Source organism: Arachis hypogaea, chromosome 15, assembly GCF_003086295.3.
Source record: "Arachis hypogaea cultivar Tifrunner chromosome 15, arahy.Tifrunner.gnm2.J5K5, whole genome shotgun sequence".
NCBI classification, from domain to species: Eukaryota; Viridiplantae; Streptophyta; class Magnoliopsida; order Fabales; family Fabaceae; genus Arachis; species Arachis hypogaea.
In genome coordinates this window covers 101,338,106-101,344,797 of record NC_092050.1, presented here as the reverse complement: position 1 = coordinate 101,344,797, position 6,692 = coordinate 101,338,106, and the positions used below count along the sequence as shown (strand labels likewise).

General features: G+C 40.9%; 2 non-coding genes across 2 annotated transcripts; both read left to right on the top strand.

The window, feature by feature from the left end:
• The first annotated feature begins 2,143 nt into the window (after positions 1-2,143).
• Positions 2,144-2,247, top strand: LOC112753687 (small nucleolar RNA R71). Its single transcript, XR_003178060.1, has one exon. It is a non-coding gene; the product is annotated as a small nucleolar RNA R71 (small nucleolar RNA).
• A 3,822-nt stretch (positions 2,248-6,069) lies between these two features.
• On the top strand, positions 6,070-6,176 carry LOC112753205 (small nucleolar RNA R71). The gene has a single exon (XR_003177599.1). It is a non-coding gene; the product is annotated as a small nucleolar RNA R71 (small nucleolar RNA).
• Positions 6,177-6,692: the final 516 nt, after the last annotated feature.

The following is a 6,692-nucleotide window of genomic DNA, read 5'->3' as shown; positions in this document are numbered from 1 at the left end:
GATGGGACTAACCCATGGGCTATCAAAAATGGGGTAGATTACCCCTGCCTGCCATAACTTCATGACTTCCTTTTGTACCACTTCTTTCATGACGGGATTCAATCTTCTCTGAGCTTGAATGGAGGGTCTAGCATCCTCTTCTAACAAGATTTTATGCATGCATATGGATGAACTTATCCCCTTCAAATCAGCTAGGGTCCATCCAATGGCATCTTGATGAGTTTGTAGCACCTTGATCAATTCTTCTTCCTGTTCTTGGCTCAGGGCAGAGCTAATGATAACAGGGTGACTCTCATCACTACCCAATTATGCATACTTGAGATTAGGGGGCAATGCTTTGAGCTCAGGTTTTGGTGCTTCCTTCTCTTCTTTCACTCTCTCTGGCATGCTTGGCATGGTTGTTTCAGCAGCCTTGATGTCACTAACTTCAATATCCTTGGTGAACTCCTCCTCTGCCACTTCCTTTATTGTTTCCTCAAAAGTTTCTTGTACTGCAATGTCCACTACATCAACCCTCATGCATTCCCTTAGTGATTCTGATGGATAGCTCATTGCCTTGAATACGTTAAACACCAATTTCTCATCATGTAGTCTAAGAGTGAGTTCACCCTTTTGTACATCTATGATGGCTCCAGCAGTAGCTAGGAAGGGTCTTCCCAGAATTATTGAAGCTTTGGCTTCTTCCTCCATATCTAACACCACAAAATCAGCAGGAAATATAAAATCTCCCACTTTCACCAACAAATCCTCAACTATCCCATGAGGGAATTTAAAAGTTCGATCTGCCAATTGGAGGGCCATTCTTGTTGGTTTAGCTTCCTCAATCTTCATTCTTCTCATCATTGTTAGAGACATCAAATTGATACTGGCCCCTAAGTCACACAAGGCCTTCTCCACCATGACTTCTCCTATGATGTAGGGGATTTGGAAACTGCCTGGATCCTTCAATTTCTGAGGCAATTTGTGCTGGATGATGGCACTGCATTCTTCAGTTAACAACACAGTTTCCTCGTTTCTCCAGCTTCTTTTCTTGGTCATTAATTCCTTTAAGAATTTTGCATAGAGTGGCATTTGCTCTATTGCCTCAGCAAACGGAATGTTGATTTGAAGCTTCTTGAAAATCTCCAAGAACCTGGAGAATTGGCCATCCTTTTCACTTTTCATCAAACGTTGAGGATATGGTGCTTTAGGTGTATAAGGCTTCAGGACCTCTTTTTCTTTTTCTTTTGTTGCAGACGATGTAAAAGATTGTCCTTGTTCCTTATCTCTCACATTTTCCTTTGCTTCATCCTCTGTGGTTTCCTTTGAGATCTCCTTTAGATTCTTTCCGCTTCTGAGGGTTATGGCCTTACATTCCTCCCTTGCAATAGCCTTGGCAGCATGAGAAACGCTTGTCCCAGGGGTTTGCTTAGACAAATACGCAATTTGATTTTCTAGCTTCTGGATGGCAGCTCCTTGGTTTTGCAGGTTAGAATTTACTTCTTCCTTAAAAGCTTTCAATTCGGTTATGTCTTGACTCATGGTTGCAAGCATTCCTTCTATCCTGTTTAATTGATCTTGAAATTGTTGGTTCGGATTAGGTTGAGCAGGTTGATTATTTTGGCTATGATATGGTGGTTGAGAGTAAGTGTTTTGTGTGGCTTGGTATGATCTTTGGTTGGAGTTTTGGTATGTGGACTTGTTATGTTGGTTTTGCTGGTTTCCCCACCCAAAGTTTGGGTGGTTTTTCCAGCCTGGGTTGTAAGTGTTGGAATGTGGATCATATGGTTGCCTTTGTTGATTTCCTACATAATTGGCCTCTTCCCAATCACCTCCTTCAGTGCTTTCTTCCTCTTGCTCTTGTGTGTGTATTGCAGCCACTTATTTTGTTTCTAATTTCCTGGTGAGCTCTGCTAGTTGCTTGGCAAACACCTTGTTTTGGGCTAGAATTGTATCAACATGGTTCAGCTCCATGACTCCCTTAGTGTTGTGTCTCTCTGATGCATAGTAGTACTCGTTCTCAGCCACTGTCTCAATCACTTCAATGGCTTCTTCCACAGTCTTTTTCCTGTTCAATGAACCTCCTGATGAATGGTCTACAGCCTTCCTTGATTCATAAGACAGTCCATCATAGAAAATATGCAATTGCACCCAGTCATGGAACATGTCTGGTGGGCATTTCCTTGTCAAATCCTTGAATCTCTCCCATGCCTCGTAGAGAGTTTCACCATCTTGTTGTCTAAACGTCTGAACCTCAGATCGAAGCCTATTGACCTTTTGTGGGGGGTAGAAACGTGCCAGAAACTTGCTTTCCACCTCATCCCAGGTTGTTAGGCTCCCCCTTGGGAATGATTCCAGCCACTTAGCTGCCTTGTCCCTAAGTGAAAATGGGAACAAAAGCAGTTTATATGCATCTTCCTGGACTCCATTGGACTTCACAGTGTCACAAATTCTCAGAAATTTTGTGAGATGTTGGTTTGGGTCTTCATTAGCACTTCCACCAAATGAACAATGATTCTCCACAAGTGATATTAGCTGTGGTTTGAGCTCAAAATTGTTGGCCTGAATGGGTGGTTTCTGGATGCTGCTACCACAATTCCCAGAGGTTGGGTTTATGTATGAACTAAGAACCCTCCTCTCAGGAATGGCATTGTTTCCATCAGCTCTCTCATGGTTGTGAACTTCTCTATCCATGTTGAGATCTAAAGCTTCCTCAAAATTGTCCTCAGATTCTCCTTCAGATTCCTCTTCTCCCAGTACTCTCTTCCCTCTTGCTTCCCTTCTCAGTCTATGAAGGGTCCTCTCTGGTTCGGTATATGGAGGAGTTGATGTCTCTCCTCTCCTACCTGTCATACAAGAACACAGCACAGGCAACAAACAAGTGAAATACTCTTGGTTAATGGAAGAGTATGGTTAGAGCAGTTGAGGAATTAATTCAAACAGTTAGTGAGTCAGTGAGTTAGTTGCTTGAATTTAAAGGCATAAAGAAAGAAAGCATGTAACAGAGTGCAGAAATTAAAATTCAACAAGTAATGTGTACTGAATTAATCAAAACAAAAAAAAATGCTCAATCTAGTTAACTTCCAATTTGAGAATTGTCAATCGAAAACCAATCTCCGGCAACGGCGCCATAAACTTGATGCGCATAAACTTGTTATGCTACGATTTAGGAAATTGCACGATCGGCAAAATTCCTTCCGGCAAGTGCACCGGTTATCGTCAAGTAAAAAACTCACAATAGAGTGAGGTCGAATCCCACAAGGATTGGTTGAGTGAGCAATTCGGATTAGAAGTATGTTCTAGTTGAGCGGAATCAAGATTTAGATGAGAATTGCGGAATGTAAAATAGCATGAATTAAAGAGCGAGAAGCTAAATTGCTGAAATTAAAAGGGATGGGGGTGATTGCATGAATTTAATTGCAGAATGTAAAGAGAAAGTGGTAAATCAGAAATGGGGAGTTCATTGGGTGTTAGGAGATATTGAGATCTCCGAATCAAAACAACTTTTATCCCTTCCTCAACCAATGCATTCATTGAATTTGCTTGGCAATCTTATATGATTGGATCCCAATCCCTTGGCTCACCAATTCTCTCTAAAAACGAACAAATTCCCAATCCCTTGGTTTAAATGTTCATAAGAAGAGATGATGCTCGATCACTGATTATACCACACAGTTTCATGAACCACAATTTGGTAGGATTACATGTCACAATATCCATCCAAACCCCAATCCAATTCACTGTGAGAAAGCTTCTCTAGCATGAATCCTCCATTCCTTTCCCAAGGTTCCGAAGGATTCCAATTATGGGTAGTTTCTTTCCCAAGACAACTACCCAATGGAATTAGATCGAGAAGCTTTCTAACAAAATTCAAGAGAAAAGGTTGAAGAAGAAGATAAACTATTATTGATTCATTGAATTACAATAGAGCTCCCTAACCCAATGAAAAGGGGTTTAGTGAGTCATAGCTCTGAATTCAATTACACAACTCCTGAAAACTAGCCAAATGAAAAAGTAAAAGTCCTCCCTAACTTAAATTCTATCCTATTTATACACTTTCTATATTGAGCTTCTGTTGTGTTTCTTGGGCTTTGAGGCCTCTCCCTGCTTTCCTTTTGCCTTGGGTTTATGATCCATAATCTTGATGAGGCTGTTGATCCAAAATCTGTAACATTCATTGAGCCAACTTAGTGATAATCAAATAATGACACATGACTCAATAAATTGAAATTTCAGACTCATCAATCCTTCAGGCCCAATCCCATAAACCATGATATTCAATTGGGTTTCATACCAGAGTAAGTTTAAGTTAATGTTTGTGCTCAAATACTAACTTAAACCGCAATATTGTTGGCCCAGAAACCTTTTCCAAGAGTGGCGTTTAAGTTGCAGTTTAAGCTTAAACTGTAGCTTAAACGCCAGACACTTCCAGTGATGCCTTTTGTGGAAGCACGTTTAAGCTTCAGTTTAAGGTTAAACTGAAGCTTAAACGTGGAAATGGAAGAAGGCAGCCCTGGAGGGTAACTTAGTCGAACACGTTTAAGCTTCAGTTTAAGGTTAAACTGAAGCTTAAACGTGGAGATAGAAAAGGCAGCCCTGGAGGTCGAACACGTTTAAGCTCCAGTTTAAGGTTAAACTGGAGCTTAAACGTGGAAATGGAAGAAGGCATCCTGGAGGCCGAACACGTTTAAGCTCCAGTTTAAGGTTAAACTGGAGCTTAAACGTGGAAGCTGAGAAAGGTAGCCCTGGAGGTGTCGAACACGTTTAAGCTCCAGTTTAAGGTTAAACTGGAGCTTAAACGTGGAAATGGAGAAAGCAACCCTGGAGGAGAAAACTTGGTCGAACACGTTTAAGCTCCAGTTTAAGGTCAAACTGGAGCTTAAACGTGGAAATGGCTCCCTGGTGCACTTCCCATTTCTGGCGTTTAACCTCCAGTTTAAGGTTAAACTGGAGGTTAAACGTGGAATGCTTCTTTGGTGAGACTTTCATTCTGGCGTTTAACCTCCAGTTTAAGGTTAAACTGGAGGTTAAACTTCAGTTTCAGCATTTCTTAGCCTTCATGATTCTGGCGTTTAAGCTCCAGTTTAGGCTTAAACTAGAACTTAAACTCCACATGTGATATTCAAGCTTCCTTTATTGACTTTGTTGCTTCCTTGCCTAGCCTCTTCTTCCCTGAAATCATCCAAACAATTGCATCAAAGTCTTGCAAAATTTCATGAGAAATCTTCCATTCATAGCATTCAAGTAATATAACTAAAAACTCATGGAATTTGCATCAAAATCATACTGTTTGAATGGTTCATTGCTTTGTTCTTCTTTTAACCATTCTTGGTTACTTTAAGCTCAAGAAAATGCATAAAACATCTAAAACTATCAAAAAATGCTAGTGAAACTAGCCTAAGATGCCTTGGCATCAAGTAACTACTTTTTAAAATTTTTGTTTCTAGTTACTAATTGCTATTCATGAGTGCAAACCAACTAACCAACTAAATGTCCATGTATGCAATATTGGTGACACCAAACTTAGTTTGTGGCACTGTGGTGTAAGAAGATTTGTTCAAGGTGCTAAGAGTGACATGCTATGAGTTGCATTCATGTTTTCTTAGTGTGCCTTGAACACCAAACTTGTTCTTCACTATTTGTTACATTCAAGGATATGTCAAAGTTGATTTGAATTTTATGAACCTTGTTTTATTAACTACTTCAAAAGCATGTAAAACCTGGGTTGCCTCCCATGAAGCACTTCTTTAGCGTCACTAGCTTGACGTTCTGCCTTTTGTCAGGGTGGTTGGTAGTGCTTTAGATCTTCTCCTCTTGCAGTAAACCTATATCCATTGGCTTCATCAAGGATCTCTACATGTTCTAGGGAGAGAACTTTGTTGATGGTGAAAATCTTGGGTAGCTGAGATGGGATGGTGGGGAGATGAGGTGGGATATTTGGGAAGTAAGCTGAGATCACTTTATCCCCATGGAGAGAAATCTTCTGTAGAGATCTTCTTGTTCAGAGATCCCCCGGATGAGTGGTCTACTGCCTTCTTTGATCCATACGAAAGGCCTTCATAGAAAATGTGCAACTGCACCCATTCATTGAACATATCTGGTGGGCATCTTCTTGTTAGGTCCTTAAACCTCTCCCATGCTTCATAAAGAGTCTCACCATCTTGTTATCTAAAGGTCTGTACCTCAGCTCTCAACCTGTTAATTCATTGAGAAGGGTAGAATCTTGCCAAGAATTTGTTCACCACATCTTCCCAGGTTGTTAAACTCTCCTTTGGAAAGGATTCCAGCCATTTAGATGCTTTGTCCTTGAGTGAGAAGGGAAACAGAAGTAGTCTATAGGTGTCAGGGTGAACACCATTAGACTTCACAGTATCGCATATCCTCAGGAAGGTGGTTAGATGTTGATTGGGGTCTTCTTGGACACTTCCTCCGAATGAACAATTGTTCTGAACAAGGGTGATGAGCTGTGGCTTTAGTTCAAAGTTGTTGGCATGTATGGTTGGCCTTTGGATGCTACTTCCATAGTTTCCTGGATTTGGGTTGATGTAAGAACCCAGAACTCTTCTCTCTTGTCCAGCCTGATGTGCTGGACCTTCTCTGCCATGGTTGTGAGCCTCTTCTTCATGATGATTTTCCATGTTCTCATCCATGTTTGGTTCAAAGTATTCCTCCTCTTCCTCCACACCAACTACTCGTTTTCCTCTTGCTTCCCT